At 46.5% G+C, this 17,097-nt stretch overlaps 1 long non-coding RNA gene across 2 annotated transcripts in view; it reads left to right on the forward strand.

Annotated features, from left to right (window-relative positions):
- LOC144791147 (uncharacterized) overlaps positions 1 to 3,806 on the forward strand; it is a 33,835-nt gene extending 30,029 nt beyond the window's left edge. The window contains exon 4 of one of the 2 annotated variants that reach the window (XR_013602312.1): positions 2,888 to 3,806. This is a non-coding gene — a long non-coding RNA (uncharacterized LOC144791147). The remainder of the gene's footprint in view (positions 1 to 2,887) is intronic. The other variant, XR_013602313.1, reaches the window with a different exon arrangement.
- The last annotated feature ends 13,291 nt before the right edge of the window (positions 3,807 to 17,097 follow it).

Here is a 17,097-nt window from a genome sequence, read left to right on the forward strand (position 1 = left end):
ATCTTGATCAAACATGATCCCTAAATAGCTAAAAGAGTGCACAACATCTTGTTTTACCCCTTCAACATGGATTAGTGTCTGTTTCTACTGCTTTGGGCCTGCCACAAGGAATTAAAATAATACATTTTCAGATCCAGGTTAATCATAAATGATGCGTATTCCTCTACGAGTCAACCCAACGCGTTGCCTGTGCGTGCACGAGTAAACGCATTGTCAGCATAGAGGAATATCGGGACTGAAAGAGAATTAATAGGAGGAACGTCTATGGTAGACCCTAACAATGCAGATTGTACAACATTAGTATATAAAGCAAATAAAAAGGCGCAAGGACACACCCCTGCCTCACGCCCCTAGAGATTTTAAAATGTTTTGTGCACTCTCCTCCCTTGCCAAACGGAACACAAGCTGTGGCTCCGGCATACAGGTCACGCATTTCATTAATAATCTGGATCTCAATTCCCATTGCCTCCATGATCTGCCACAATTTAGATTGTGCCACACAATCAAAGGCTGCCGAGAGATCCACGAAGGCAAGATATAAGTGACCATTCTTGGCCGTCGTATATTTGGCTAATATTACATTTGAATTCAGACACTGATCCACTGTGCCCTTTCCTTTTCCAAAGCAGTATTGGCATGGGATTATTATGTTCTTTTACATTATACTCATCTTTCTGTGAGAATCTACAACACTTCCCATGGCAGCCAGCCCAATAGCATACTCTGCAAAACAAGATGACTGACCTGACACTTTAGATAGGGCCACAGAACCAGCCCAGCATCATCTGTTTTGGATTTAGATCCTCAACCTGGCATACACATTGATGGAGATGGAAGTATCTCAGCCGCAAGGAAAATTTCATTGCTCCGAAAGTGGTACATCACAAAGCCCTGGACATTATTTCACACCCAAGTGGACAGACGGCACTTCGCTCTGTTCTTTGGCCTGTTAAACTTGTTCACTGTCTAAGAAAGCAGATGCTGAATGATAAGCCAAAGTGAATGTAACTGAGTTCATAGTAAAAAATACCTTTTCGAGCAACACTCTCAAATTTAGCGGCAGATTGCTTAAGATTTTGTGCAACTACAGTAATGGAAAGTTGTGCAAAGTCTCGATTAGCTCTTAACTTTTCAATGATTTGTTTTTGCACTGTAAGTTGTGCAAATAGCTTTTACATTGCTTTTCACTACTTTGGCCCTGAATAAGAGTTTAGGTGCTATTTATTAGACCTGATAAATAACAATGCCATGGGGTACATTAATTATCGAGTGCGATAAATACCTATCATGAGTAGGTGGGGAATAACATGCAGATTTTAGTGTTTAATGCACCAACATCCACATGATATGGTAAATAGCATATCCTTTTCCACTATTAAATTTAGCTATGCTTGGCCAGCTCAACTTTAACAAAGGTGCAGGAATTTACTGCATCCGATAATTATTGGATTTGTTAAATACCTTTCAACTTGTACTTCTGAATCCCTGTGTAAACTGAGGTTCATGCACCGGTCGGAATATACTGACTAACTCACTTGTATAAAGAGGGCTTTCCATGGGTTGCACTTATGCATTCCAGTGCAACCAACCATGATTCTTCAAGCAACGCTAGATATACAAAAGTTGCCAGGCCTGGCTTTGGGTATAAGAACAAAGTCAGAGAAATGTTTTAATTTCTCCTAACCTTCCACTCATTGCATGTGTATTGCACTGTACAGTACACATCCAATGTGTAAAATAAAAAAAAAGCCTAATCATATGATTTTGTGCCATTCAATTACAAAACACATGCTAGACAATTTAAAGCTCTTCACAGTTGGGTTTGTTACGGCTCCACTCTATGGCGTATACTTCTGCTGACAGCTCCAGAACCCTAAATACGCGTCCGGCCCAGTTGGGTTGTAGGCGACTTGCTGTGTACTACACTGTTTGAACTGGGCACAGCTTGGGCCTCCTCCCGTGCTGGCATTAGCGGGAGAGGTCTGCACCAGTTGCAATGTGAGCCGTTGTTTCTGTTGTGCTATTTCTTGCAATAAAAAGATTTAATACTAAAGCTCTTCACAGATAAGTAAAATGGTTGTGCACTGAGGTATAGAATATGCAAATGTCCTCTTGTGAAACCTGTAATTAATATAAACAGTTCATCACAGGAACTTGTTAAAAGGGAACATTAACTAAGGCTTATGTTTAGAATAAAACAACAGGGCAAAAGGATCCAGGCAGATTTCCTTCACTGCAGAGGGACTGAACTGTGTGCTGAAGGCATCTTGAACAGCTCCATGGCATGAGGAAAGATCATGATGAGGAGGGAAAAGTGGGGCAGAGCTATGGGATAGCTGAGTTCCTGGGGGTAAAGCAATGAATAACTGGGCCATGTCAACAGGAGTGAGGCCTATTTGCATACCAATGCATCGATTTGCATAATTAGCCTCACTGAGCCTTGATTAAACAAATGGCCATAGAAATGCAAACACATATGAAGTAAGTGAGGACGCAGAAGGTAAGTCCAACAGCTTTGTTTCATAAGTTCTATAAGAACATCTTCAGCTTGCCAGGACAGCTAGTGATTAAACCTGTCAGTCACTAACATTCTACGTAGCCTCCCACTCAAGATTCCAAGGAGGAGGCAAAGTGAGACAAAGGAGAGAGGGAAGAGGCCAAGGCGAAGGTTATAACAGCATCACATGTTGAAACTGTAAGTCAATATCTCCCTTCTAGCGTTAGATTTAGTTGTATACTAATAGGCATGTGCCACTAAAATGCAGAGAACATGGTGACAAGCTATCAGAGATTATTGAGTAGTAACATATTTTGCATTGTGTTTTGATGAGGTGGCTATAAAAAGTGTCTGTTTCCACAATCTAATTGTAGAGCTTCCCTGACACAGGTACTGACCCAATGCTTTCCTTGTTATGCCTCCACTGACAGCGGAACTACAGTTGTAACCATATACACAACAACAGGAGGTTCAACAGCAGCATCACCAGCTGTTATTACAGCAGCAACCACATCTGCCAGCTTGGTGGTAACAACAGCAACAAAAGCTAACACAGCAGGATGAACAGTTGCCACTAATACTGTACCCTTAGCAGGAGCTTTGCAGGAATAACAGCAGTAACAACAGCTGACACCAATGCATGGACCATAGCAGGGAGCATGGTTGCAACCATAGTCATGCCAGCAGCAACAACTGCAGTTGCTACAACAGCATGATCCACAGTTGTGAGAAACACTGGCATGATAGCAGGGACCACAGCAACAAAAGCAGCTACCATATTAGCTGCCACAATAGCCAACACTACACTAACATTGACAGCAACAAGAAGACCTACAAGCACAACATGAGCCACACAGCGCCCACAGCTTTTATGGAAGTAGGGGTCAGCACAGGGACTGCAGCTGTAACCACAGAAGAGATCATTGCATCTGCTGGAGGTGCCACAAGAGCAGCACTAATAGCAGTGAAAAGAGCTTTTACAACAGCAGGTGCCACTGCAGCAATACTATATGTCAAAACAACCACTACCACCACCGAGGCATCAACAGCTATACCAAGAGGTTTCATGTAAAGGAAAACTGGCAGCAGTGACAACAGCTTTTACAATTGTTGAATCTGTAACATTAACCCCAGGAGAAGTAACCACAACTGCTACCATGATAGGTACTTGAATGCTGTGTGGTAAGGTTTATGTAGGTACATTTTTATTATCTCATAATGTCATAACCCAATTATATGCCAACAAGAACTGTTCCATTCAACCTCAAAACTTAATTAGGTCAATGTTAATTGTGCATACACGTGTCAGTCGGTGTGTCTATTGTAGCACAACATAACATTTTCCTGGTGTTTTCATCAATAAAAACATGTCACCTCTAAATGTCAACTCATATAGAGTTATTAGTTTACTAAACTATGACTACAAGCTTTTTACTAAAGTGAGGACATCATGATCAATGCCAGTGGCACAAATCATGATTGGGAAAGACCAAAATAGATTTATTTCAGGCTTGTCAATGACAGCAAATACAAGTTATCTAATTCAGGCAATTGATTATGTTTCTATAAATAATATTAAAGTGGTGGTTCGCATTTATGCAGAGAAAGCCTTCAAGCTTGTCAACTTGGAAGCATTGTTTGCCATTCTAGCTATTTTTGGTTTTCCTCAACATATTTTTCACAATGGTTTGCTATATTTACCAGTGGGGCTAAGCTTGAATGTTGATGAACACGGAAGACACTGGCGTAGTTTTAATTAGAAGAGGCATCCGTCAGGGTTGTCGAATGTCTCCACTTCTGTTTACTTTCTTTATTGATCCCAGATGATTAAGTTACAAAATGCACCTCCGTGCAATGACCACTCCACGCTGTTAGCTAGCGTAAATGGCCATTTATTAGGACAGGGTTGAACAACCAAATTTAAACATAACACCAATAAACAATTAACAATCCCCAACCTCATGTCTTTCATCCATCATCCACTCCCACACTCCAATTACTCACTCCCAATTCACCCAGCGACCTCTTCACTTATACCATTCGCTTCCTCACTTCTCTTTCAACCTCTTCCAGCATCTCAAACCATTGCACTCCTGCCTGGTGCATTCCCATCCTGCACCTGTATCCCCCTCCCCGGAAGTACTGCTAGCACCCGCTTCAACCCATTCTAAACTGGCACGCTATTCAAAGCCAATACCCTTTCCCACTCCCCAAACCAAGTAGGGTGGGAGGGTGGTCAGAACATTTCCTAACCCTTTCCCTGAGGCGCTGGGGACAGGAAGAGGAAGAACGTCCTCTCCTGCCCCCTTATAATACTTTGCCTAAAAACCCCACCCCTAAGCCCACCCCTACACTGCCTAAACACCCTGTCCCTAAAACACCACTCACTTCCCCTGGGGGCTGCATCGCGCAATAACCACTCCACGCTGTTAGCTAGCATAAAAGGCCATTTATTAGACAGGGTTGAACAACCAAATTTAAACATAACACCAATAAACAATTGACAATCCCCAACCTCATGTCTTTCATCCATCATCCACTCCCACACTCTAGTTACTGACTCCCAATTCACCCAGCGACCTCTTCCCTTATACCATTCGCTTCCTCACTTCTCTTTCAACCTCTTCCAGCATCTCCAACCATTGCACTCCTGCCTGCTGCACCCCCATCCTGTATCCTCCTTCCTGGAAGGGTGAGTATGTCCGTCATGGACTCCCCACCCCTCCCAAGTACTGCCAACCAGGAAACCCCGGAGGGCGGTTACCTGCCCCAGCTCAAGTGCACCGTTCGCCCTCAAATCCGTCGGCACCAGATGGACTCGTTCCACAACTTACTGATGACATCCCTCATCTCCATCCTATAATATGTGTTACCCATGTTCAAAAGGTGCACGCATCATCTCGAAAAAGTAGAGACTCCTCGAGCAGCAGCCCCACATGGGCAATCACTTTGATACCGTTGTTGCCACAAAAGACTCTCATAGCCCGATTCAACTTTCGCCTCACCTTTTCGACAGCTGCGGGCTTCAATGCCCCCTGCCAAATTCGTTGCGGTACAAATTCAGTCCAAACAATACAGGCGCCAGCAGATTGCTTCTCATGGCCTCCAAATCCCGTTGCATCAGATGTAGCAGGGACACTCCGGATTGCCTGATCAATTAATTCTCCCCCAAAATGGATAACAAGCATGTCCGGGCAGTCCCTCTGAGCCACCTTTTTCATCAGCCAGGGCAACAAGGCTCCCCATCGCATCCCGCTCTTACCCCACCAATGTACCTCATGGTGGCTGCTTCGCTGGCCGAGTCTACAGCCGTACACCTGCCGGTCTGCATATTTTCATGCCAAGTGAACAAGGAGTGTCCGACAATCCAGGTAACCATCTTGGCTCCCGGACCCCAACGCAACCTACAAAAGAAAAAGAGATTAGTACAGCTGAACAACAACCACCATCGCTCCAGCTGCCTTACGGCCTACCCCACCAGCCGCGCCTGCCTTCATTTGCGCACATAGGGTTTGCAGCAGCAAGACCTCCAAAGACCAATCTGCCTGATCTTGCCACAGGACCTCCCTGCCCGCACGCCTCAGTGCCATCCGCAACACTGCAAGCAGCTGAAAAGATGTCACCCGCTTCTGAGAGGCATGACAAAAAATGTCCCCTGCTGATTTTCACAACCTTTGACAAAACTCTCTTCACTCCCGCACCGGGCAAGCCCCTGCACAACCACTTTCACACAAGCTCACCCACTTGCCTCTCCCCAACTGGTCCGTTTTAGAATGCCCCAGCCAAATACCCAAACGTGCCCCATCCAGCCGCATATCCTCAAAAACTCTGCTGGCTTTGCACCTCGTCCTCACCAACTCCGACACCCGGAAAGCCCCATAAAACATCCAAATCATGCACAAACGGAATTGGCCATCTCGTGGTCATCGTAACAACACTGCGGCAACTCGGCCAACAAGCTTTGCAACAAGTCAAAATTGATTGCTTCTCTAAGCGCCTCCCCCCCACACCCTCCCCTCTCTCCCCCCCCACGAACCTTTCAACATTCTACTCAGTAACTCGCTTTTGGCCGGATCAAAACCAAAATACAACAAGCTATAAAAAGAGATCCCCGCCAGCTTCCCTGCAATCTTAGTCTGCGACAATCCTCTATCAATGCAGTCCAAAACAAATTGAATGATTCCCCGCTCACAGCCTTGTCTGGACATATGCCATGTCTCACTGGTCCAGCCAAGAAAAGAACCTAATTCAGACCACACCAACCTGTAAGAGCGCCTCGTAGGGTCAGCTATGGACTTTTCAACAAGCCCCACTACTCTCATTCCCCCCAGGCCCAGATACCCTCTGGCACCTTGGTCTTGCAAGCTTCCGCTCCCGGCGCCAGCCTTCTGAAACGCTGCCACTACGAACGCGACAATGCATCCGCAATGTCATTGCTTGCACCCGAAACATGTTGCGCATGAAACAGCACATTGAAAAGCAAACATAGCAGCATAAAACTTTGCAATAAGCACAGCACTCGCAGGTCCCTTGCTTTTGGATTGTTCACCAAGTCCACTACTGTCCTGTTGTCCACATGAAACAAGACCGACCTGTTCTGAAACTCTGGACCCATAGTTCCAGCTCAACAAGTAATGGGAAAAATTCTAAGAAAGCAATGCTCCTGCCCTGCCTCAGCCAAAGTACTGCCCACTGTTCTGCACACCTCCTCACGTCCCAGAAAATACTAAAACCAGCAGCACTTGTGGCGTCAGAAATAAGCTGCACCTGCCAGACCATCTTATCATCCACAAAGTCCAGAGACACACCATTGAAGTCAGACAAGAAACTCTGCCACACCTGCAAATCAGACCGGACCCTCATCAAAATCCTGTGATGAGGGAGCGCCGCCCCAGACCTGGCCATGCCGATGCCTCTGCAGAAAGTCCTCCCAGCCCGCACAACCCTGCATGTAAAGTTCAACAACCCCAGGAGATGCTGCACTGCCCGCAGATCACTTTTCCTCTCCCCAATCACATGCAGCAGAAAAGCCTGCACCTCCGTCACCTTCTGCTCCAGTAAACATGCCGACCAGGCCACCGAGTACAGTTCAATGCCTAGAAACATCAAACAACAGCTGGGCCCACCCGTCTTCACATTTGCCAATGGAACCCCGAAATCCCCAGCCATACCTTGAAACTGATTAAGGGCCTCCCGGCACTCCCCTGACCACGCTCTCCCGACAAACAGCAAATCATCCAGATAGTGCGACACCAGCCGATGCCCACTCCTGTCTGTAAAGGTGTTAGATCCTGTCTTGAATGAAGGGCGGAGACAGGATAGATGAAGAATGAAGATTCTTTAATGCAGTTTCCTTCACAGCATACATGTAGCACGTCAGCTAGAAACAGCAGTCAGGAAGTAACTGACACAAGAGAGAACATCCAGCATAGAACACCAAGGGGCATTCTAAACAATAGAGACAGGTGAATAACTATAGATAATCTAAAACTCTAAACCATAGATACCACAAAAGGCTCACTGCAGAAATGAACTGAACGTCTGGAACAAAGCGCAGGAAATTGCCCAACCCATGGGCAAAACAGTGTTGACAAAAATGGCCCTGTCAAACTGCATCCCCAGCAGGGAAAAATTTGCCAAGTGAATGGAAAGGAGGCGAAAGGCCGATTTGATGTCACATTTTGCCAGTTCAGCCCCCGACCATACACCTGTACCAAACCAATGGCATCATCAACTGAAGCATGCAACACCCTGGAATCCTCCTGTGCAATGAAATCATTCACGGATCTCCCCTCCAGCCAGGATAAATGATGAATCAGCCAAAACTACCCTTGCTCTTTTTTGGGCACTACCCCCAAAGGTGAAATAATGAGGTCAGGGACGGGCCAAGTTTTAAACAGGCCCACAATTCTGCCTTCTAACACTTCTTTCTGCAATTTAGCTGCCACGACCCCTGCAATTCCTTCAATGATTTCAAGTTGACCGCCCATCTCCGCTCCCAGGGACCCTGATATCCCACATGAAATCCCTCCGTAAACCCCCAGTGGATTATCAAACCGCCTCTCTATCAGGCTACCTAGAGAGCCATGGACCCATGGCCTCCATGTCATCCAGTGTAGGGGTCCTTTGGCCCAGCTTGCTTCCGTCCTTTAGTAATCCGCCACTGCTCGGAAGGCGTGGCCAGAGTGAAACATTGCTTGACAGGGTGGCATCCGCCACATTTGGAACACTCATGCTTGAATTTGCAGGGGTGTCACCTGCAGAAACCTTTATTAAAATTCCAGCAGGCCCCTGAGTTAGCCCCTGAAGGCTAGGGCGACTGACCTGGTGCCCCAGTGTGACCGTTCTGACTTCCCGATTCAGTGGACACTCCCTGACCTCCCACCCCAGACTGAATGGGACGAGACTGAAACGGCAGGTACGAAACCGGGAGGCCGCTGGCCATATGTGTAGATGCTGCTGACTGCGTGGAGGACATCCACTGCACCCAGAGTTTGTGATCCACATCCCCCCACGGCTTATCCGGGTTGACGCTCATCCTAGCCCTGAACTCCTCGTCAATAACTAAGCCACGCAAATCCACCAAAATGCATCTTGGCTTCCCTGATAATGCCCATATACTTAACTAAAGCTGTAGCCCTATCCAGATGCTTCTCGCAATATATACCTGCATAGATCAGAAACGCTGATGTCCAGTTGTCCATATTTACCGGCACCCTCGCCCGCCTTGTCAACTCCCATTCCGCCTCCTTAGAACCCTCCTTGGCCTGTATCTCCCTGTGTAACAGCTTGAACACGTCCACATATTCATGTTTCCATATTCTAGACATCGTTTTTTCAGGTAAATGAGACCCCAGCGGCATTGCCAACCCCATATACAGCAATTTCTTACGATGTTTGTCCCCCGCTTCATCCTCCCCCCTTGTTCCTCTGTCTAGTCAGTCTGAACACTCGCTCCCAACAATTGCTTCCTCCCCCCCGTCATCACCACTGTCACTTTGGCCCGTGCCCCTGCGTCCCTCACTGACCCATCTCCTACACCCATCGACCGGCAGGCCTTTTTCCACCCCCCTTTGGGGCCGTCATCCCAAGCATCCAACCAGGCACCCTCATCTGATAATTTCATGGGCACCTCCCGGTCTTTTCCTCTGGCATCCACCGTCTTCTAACTTTCTGGTCCCACTGGTGCTGGCCTTTGGTGCCTGTAAAACACCAAGCCTCCCTGTTGCCGCCTTGTCCCTCATCCCATCCACACCATCACACACCTCACCTTCTTCCAACGCCTCACTGTCAGCATCATAGTCCAATTGTTCCTCATCCACCATCTCCACAGGCATGCTCTGCACTTCACGCACAACCCTTTTCGCACCTTTGCCTTTCATACCAGGCACAAACTCGCAATCCGGCGCTGCTGATGCCCGCTCCCTCGGTGGAGGGCAGGCCGCTGCGGACCCCCCTGCTGCTTTGCCCCAGCGTTTAGAGGCCGTCTTGTGCCCTTCCGGCCCACCTATGCCTCTGCCAGACTCCACCGCTGGCTTGCACCCCCCAGACCGTCTAAGCCTGAGGAGGTCTCAGTGCCATCAGGTCTCTGCCACGTCAAGGCAGTCCCTGCCTCATCTGCCCAAACCCACTTTCCTTGTGACCCAGGGGTCCCTATAGACTGTCTTCGCCCTGGCCCGCATCAAGATAGTGAGCCGAGTGCCCAATCCCCCCAAGCGCGCTCCCCCAGCCTGCCTCCCTGGCTGTGCACAGTACCTGCCATCTCATCTCCGTCTCTTCAATAATGCGTATTCTTTCCTCAAGGGACATGCCGTCCCACCTGTCTGTCCTCATCCCGTGGCCTACTGAACCTGGAGCACTGCCACCTGCCATCTCTGAAGAGCCCTGTGGCCTGACCACTTTTAAAGGACCTTACCCTTGCCCCCACGTATCTTGCTCCCCCCTTTTTCCCTACCTGACAAATCAACAGGCTGCTCCCCCAACCCCCTCCTTCCCCCCAGCTGACTCACTCCATGACAGCTGCAGGCTCCTCTGGCACGCTCTCTCCCTCCCCCTCCCCCCAATGTCCTCATTGGAATCACCTGACATGCCCCCCGGTCCCTGCTCCACTGCTACCGGGGCTTGCAACCCCCCAGGCGCTGCTCCCGCCTCCTCTTCCCCCAACCCTCCAAGATTGCATATATCAGCCCTGCCGCTGCTCCCATACCATCCGGCCTCTGCCGCGTGCCGCAACGTTGTGCAGACGCGCGGCGAGGCTCTGACTCCTGCTCCCACGCTTGCTCCCCTCCACCTGCTTTTTGCCCCGCCCGCAACCTGCCGTACCTGCTCTGGGTGGTGGTGGCTCTCTTGGCATGCCACCACCGCCGCGGCCACACCAGCAGACGTGGACCTAGGCATGCAGGTCATCCATACCCATGCCTGGTCCAGCACGCCGGGCCGCAGGAGATCCATTCTCCCGGCCCAGCCCAGCACAAGCAATGCGTCGCTAACCGCCCCCGCGTCCAGATCCCCCATTGTGCGTCATCCATTGCCAAGGCCCCTTCACCGCAGGCAGACTATGCCCTCCGCTGCACCACACACCGGGACATCAGTGGCACACACTCCCGCCCAGTCAACCAATTGGGTAATAAAACCGCTGTCTAATCCCTGACTAACGACTCTTCAAAACTTTTCCTAACCCTTTCCCTGAGGCGCTGGGGACAGGAAGAGGAAGAACGTCCTCTCCTGCCCCCTTATAATACTTTGCCTGAAAACCCCACCCCTGGGCCCACCCCACATTTTAAACACCCTGTCCCTATCTCGCGCGAACACCCCAGGGGAAGACTGGTCAGTCGACCTCACTACCCCTGGGGGCCGCACTGTTCTACACTCCTGTAGAAGTAATGGTGAAAGATAAGCTCTTTGCAGATTATATCATCCTATATCTGAAACAAGAAAAAAATAACATCTATAGAGCACTTGATTTGATTCAGGAATTTACTGCAGTTGCTGCCCAGAGAATTAACCATGCTAAATTGAGAGTTCCGTTGCTCCAAACTGAGGCGAGTGATATTCCCCAATGCTTGCAGCAGCTGGTGGGTTTGAGATGTCCACTATGCCATTCGGGAAACTTTATCACCTCAAACTTTGCAGACCTGGTTCATTTAAAATATTTGTCTATGTTGAAAAAAGTTAAAGACTTGTAAAACAGATGGGATCTACTTTCATTATCAATCATAGGTTGAGTCTCTCAGATACAAATGTCAATTTTATCTTTATTTCTTTTCCACTTTGCCAATATTCCAATTAGAGTGAATAGTTCCTACTTCCAATAAATAGATTAGCTTTTTAGTATGTTTATTTGGAAGCATAAACTTCGGAGAGTTCACTTGGCTGCATTGCAACTCAATCAGGAACAAGGGGACAAGCATTACCCCAACTACAAGATTATTATCTTGCTGTGTTTTTAGATTGTACAGTTCGAATAACTTATCTTGATCAACTCTATGATAATTTTGTGGGGGTTCAGATGGTTAAAGAATCAGGGATAGATTTACCTGCCTTTTTAAAAATACTAGACTACTGAAAAACCCCCGGATCTAAAGTGGTTTATGATATAAAGTTTTGTAGTAAGCAGTTTTTTTAAAAAGTGGAACATTCCTCTATGTCACACATATAGAACATTAAAGGAGTATAGGTATATGGGATTGAGGAATCCTGGCACTAATTATAGAAAAATGGAAGTCAATGAGTTTTGGCTAGTAGGAGATTTCTTTGCTAACCAGAGAATGAAATCTTGGGCCAATGTTGAATAAGAGCTATGGCCCAGGGAGAATGCCAATCCCTTTTCTACAGCTCGGTACACTTAAACAGTGTCTTGAAAAACAAATGTTCGTTACTGGACGAAGGCTCTTTTATGTTGATGAAGTTAGTCGTCAAGTATAAATTGATAGGGGTTGGGAATTGGTCCTACGACAGAACTCAAAATTAAATCTAATTCCCAATATTTTAGATCGAATAGCCAAGAGTACTGGATGTGACATTAAGCTTGAGGAATGGTGATCAATAGCAGAAATGGGGCATAAAACTCTGCATGCGGCGAAATTTAAGAGAATGGCTTTTTTTAATCTAGATGGCAATCATACTATACTCCTGGCATTCTCCAAAAAGATACATTGGGGGATTTTGGATCATTGCCTCAGGTGCCAGAGTAACTATCCAGGCAAACAAGCCTCATATGTTGTTATTTTTGTTCTTCTTTTTTAAAGATAAAAAAGCACCGCTAACGTGGCCCGAGATGCTCCCCCTCACCATAGACCCTTGCGGTAGCATATTTACCAAGATGTTTCACTTCGCTAAATGCAGTATCATGATATTCCTCTAGAGCCGCCTTTATATCCTCAAGGAAGTTTATATCCCCTGATCTCTGGTAGGCCTGCTCTAACGCTTAAATCTCCTTTTCTAGTTTCAGCAAACTACCCCTCAATGACCAGAGTACACCTGCATGCTTGAAAAAACCCATTCCTCTGATGTAGACCTTAAAAGCCTCCCATATAGTGGTAAAGCTGTATACCGAGCCTACATTCTTTTCCAAAAATATTTCTATTGATGGAGCAATTTCTGCTCTAAACACTGGATCCATTAATGTGTAAGGAGGGAATCTCCAAAGAAATGGTGCAACTTTCCTAGTAGGCAGCTCTATATCCAGCCGCACAGGCGCATGATTTGAGTAAGTGCATGGAAGCGAAACACATGCAGCAACGCTTAAAAATAGTCTTCTAAAGAGCAACCAGTAATCAGTTCTGGTGTGAATATCGTGGGTTGCTGAATAGTGGTTGAACCCCGCAGTTTAAGGAAAACATTGCCTCCAGACATCCAGCAGACCTAATTTGTCTATTAAGTCCCTGTCATGGTCTAAGATGCAATTGAAGTCACCCCCCATATTAATGGAGTGTCCACTTCTTTGATCAACTACCAGTGTGTGGTAAAATAGTGGATCATAATAGTTGGGGCCATACACATTAACCTCAGGTTCACCGGTAATCCGTTTTTGGCATCTCGCAGTCTCAATTTCCTGCAGTGAAATTCCTGACTTCGGGTTTGCCCATATAAGGATGTCTCTAACGTGTGACGTAAACTCGGCTGCGCAATACCTGCCTTGAAGGTGTTTATGTGTAAGCATATCACTATTAGGGGACAAATGTGTCTCCTGAAGTAGAGCTACAAGTATGGGACAATCTTCCGTACCTTTCTATGTTCGTTTAACCCCCTGACATTCCATGTTAGAAATCACACTCCACTAACCATTATCTGGTGTGTCCCAAACCTTGCCATTCCATCTATGATCTACGTATGTATCACTGTATAGGTTTAGCATGTCCAGACAAAAAACAAATTCACAGAGCAAAGGATGAATAATCCCATTCCTTAATACAAACAAACCCCCTCCCCAACTATCCATAGTCAAATTCAACCCTGACCATCAAGCTTAAGTACCTTTCTACTGAAAAGAGAAAAAAAAGAAAAAGTCCAAACAGCAAACCCTTGCACACCCCCAGTGGCACACACTCAAGGGCAGATGTTGCCTAACTCAGATCTCTCCATTACCCCAGCTTACTTAACGGTACATATAATGTAATACTTCCTAGATTATATATAGTCTTGCTCATTATATCCTCTCTTAATGATTACTTGATGTGTCAAGTAAGACCTTCCTTATAAAGTCCTTGCCAGTGCAGCAGACAAGGACAGGTGAATTTTATACGTGCTCTTCTAGGTATCCCAGGGGTTCCCAATAATTTATGTGGTGCTCAATGAAGTGCCATAATCCAGGGTAATTTAACTGCATTCCTAAACTGAACCAGTGTGGCTATATATTGATTGTCTCTAGCTCTTGCTACTATAATGGACAAGGAAGATCTCAAGTCTCGAGGTTGAGTTCAATTAACATCCATTTTGATCCTTACCTTGGGATTTTAATGGATTGTATGGGCTCTGAGTGGTCCTTTATTCTCCCCTGTGTAGGGTATCATCCCTACCACCAGACTGGGGGCTGGAAGAGCCTTTTCTGGGAGTAACACCATCTCTATTTTTTTTAAATTGCAGCACCTGTGTTGGGTCTGTAAACACATATGTTTTCCCATCAGCCTGAACTCGAAGCTTGGCAGGGTACATCATGCTGTAGTCCAATTGAAGCTCACAAAGTTACCTCCTGACCGGGGCAAAGAGCTGATGAGCATCCTGCAACTGCTGTGTGATGTCTGGATAGGAGACCACCACACCCTCATAATGTAGCTCCTGCAGCTCTTTGGCCCTACATAGCGCACTGTCGCGACCTGTGTAATTAAGGAGCTTTGCTATAATCGGACATGGTGGAGTACCAGGGACAGGCCTAGGAGCGAGTGAGTGAGCGATGCGCGCGCTCAACCACAAACATGTTAGATAAGCTGTATCTACCTAATAGTGTGACAAGCAGCTGTTCTACGAAAAGTTTCATGTTGGGAATGTTTGTGGATTCTGCTAATCCCACAATTCTTATAGTATTACACCTTGAACAGGCTTCCAAGTTCTCTGCTTTTGCCTGCATGCTGCGCAGTAGTTTGTGCATAGTAGTGTGAGAGAGTGAATAAGTGTTAAGACATCCTCGCTGCGTAGGAAAAAGACCTTTTATAATCCATTCGCTTTTGAGGCCAAAAACATGCACGCGTTGCATTGCTTTCAGTGGCAACGCATGCACGTTTGTCGATTCCCTTGCGGGAGCGAGCTTTGGCACCATGTGTTAGCAATTATCGCTCCTGGCGCTGCTCGCTCCCACAAGTGAAACGCTTTCACTTTTGCCGCCACTTGGTTTTTTTACATTCGGACCAAGCACTTCCCACTTAGTACGGCACCTGATTCACGGCCGCCATGCTTCAATTTAAACAAGCACTTCCCTCAAGTGTATTTTGTGGCACTCACTTCATCGATGCTGAGCTTCATGCGATGTTCTTTTAATTTATGCTTTTAGGGGTCCGATCACTTAGGGCAGCACCAGATTCATTTTTATTATTTACATTGAGCACTTCTTAGAAGTGTCTGCCCCTTTAAATCCTGGCTTCATCTCTCCGCCCGCTTTCCAGGTAGCCCTTTTCATTTGCATTCAAGTGATCCGACCAGAGTTGTGCTGAGCAGGGATGATTCTTCGGTGAGTGCCCTCACTCCTCATATTGACTGTAACAGTGCTTATTTTAAAAACATTTCAAGCTTAGCGCCAACGTTTCACTTCTCCTCTTCGTCACAGTGCTTAGAGACCCAAGAGAGAGGCAGAGGAGAGTATAACCGGAGCCTTAAGACTGTGCTGTCAGTAAACCAGCATCTCTTCTTGTCTGAATTGCAAACACCTTTGTTTAAAGATTCCAAAATCTAAGTTTAAGAAATTCTGTTCATAACGTCATTAAATTAAGCAAGTGATTGAAACTCTCTGCTGTTTCTGAAAGTGTGGGCATCTCAAGGTAGCATTTCTTTTGCATAAAACGAATATTTAAACGTTTATTAATGTTTTTAACTGTGCAAACTGAATACTCCACAGCAGATGAGTCCTGTAGGCCTGTGTTTGTACTGAAGCGGTCCCCTCCTCTAAAAGGCCAGCAAGGTGCCTGCAGAGGTTGCCCTGGACTATCCAACCCTTGAGGGAACTCACTAGTTGACCTATCCAGTATCAGAAGTGGAAAGCTCTCACGTCGGCATTCCATACATTGAGGGTTGAGCTGTTTTGGCAGCAAGGTGGTGGAGTGATGACGGGCAGACCACCAGGGACTGTTCAGTGACAGTACTTCTTTGCATTATTTACACAAACTCACCCTAAAGATCATGCAGCCATAATCATTGAATGTGAAATAGAGTTCATTTTAAGGTCCATGCACCCAATGCAGAGATGTGCTACTGGTATGGCACTGGTAACATGGCAAGAGTTATTTGAATGACCTCTGTGTAATCTTGGGCCACAGACTTGATTGAATAGATAGGTAGTTTGGATGATATATGTGTCTGTTGCAGAGAATTACATAAGATTTGTAGGCTACATGTTTTTATCTCATATAATATAGCTCAGTCGGGTAATGCTTTAGTTACAGATATCCTCATTTAGCCTCCACGTCCCAAGTTACACTCAGGAAAAATTCCTTTGAGGTGGCTTTAACTCCCTCTTTAGACACATAAGGTTGATCAATGGGTCGGATAGATAATCAGTAAAACTGTTAATATTATACAAAGCACACATTCTTACCAACACAGTGCTTAGGTCTCACTTTATCTATTGGAAACTTCTGAAGTAGTACCCATATATGTTGTTCAAAGTGGAGACGAAGTTCCTGTTGGTTCCTTCACCTCCTACCACTCCCAGCCAAACACTCAACTGGAACAACATGGAATTTTTGCTTTTTCCTCAAAGTGACCCACGTACTCTGGACTGCGCCTCCCCCTGGAGACTGCTGCACCATCGCACGGCGAAGCACATGGTCTGGGACTGCCGGCCACCCCCTGCCATATCATGCCAATAATAAACAAGACTTATCAATAAAGAAACAAAATTCTTTGGAAGGCAGGGGGTCACGCGACCCCCCCGGCCGTATTTATTAAAATAT

Source organism: Lissotriton helveticus, chromosome 11 (assembly GCF_964261635.1).
Source record: "Lissotriton helveticus chromosome 11, aLisHel1.1, whole genome shotgun sequence".
NCBI lineage: Eukaryota > Metazoa > Chordata > Amphibia > Caudata > Salamandridae > Lissotriton > Lissotriton helveticus.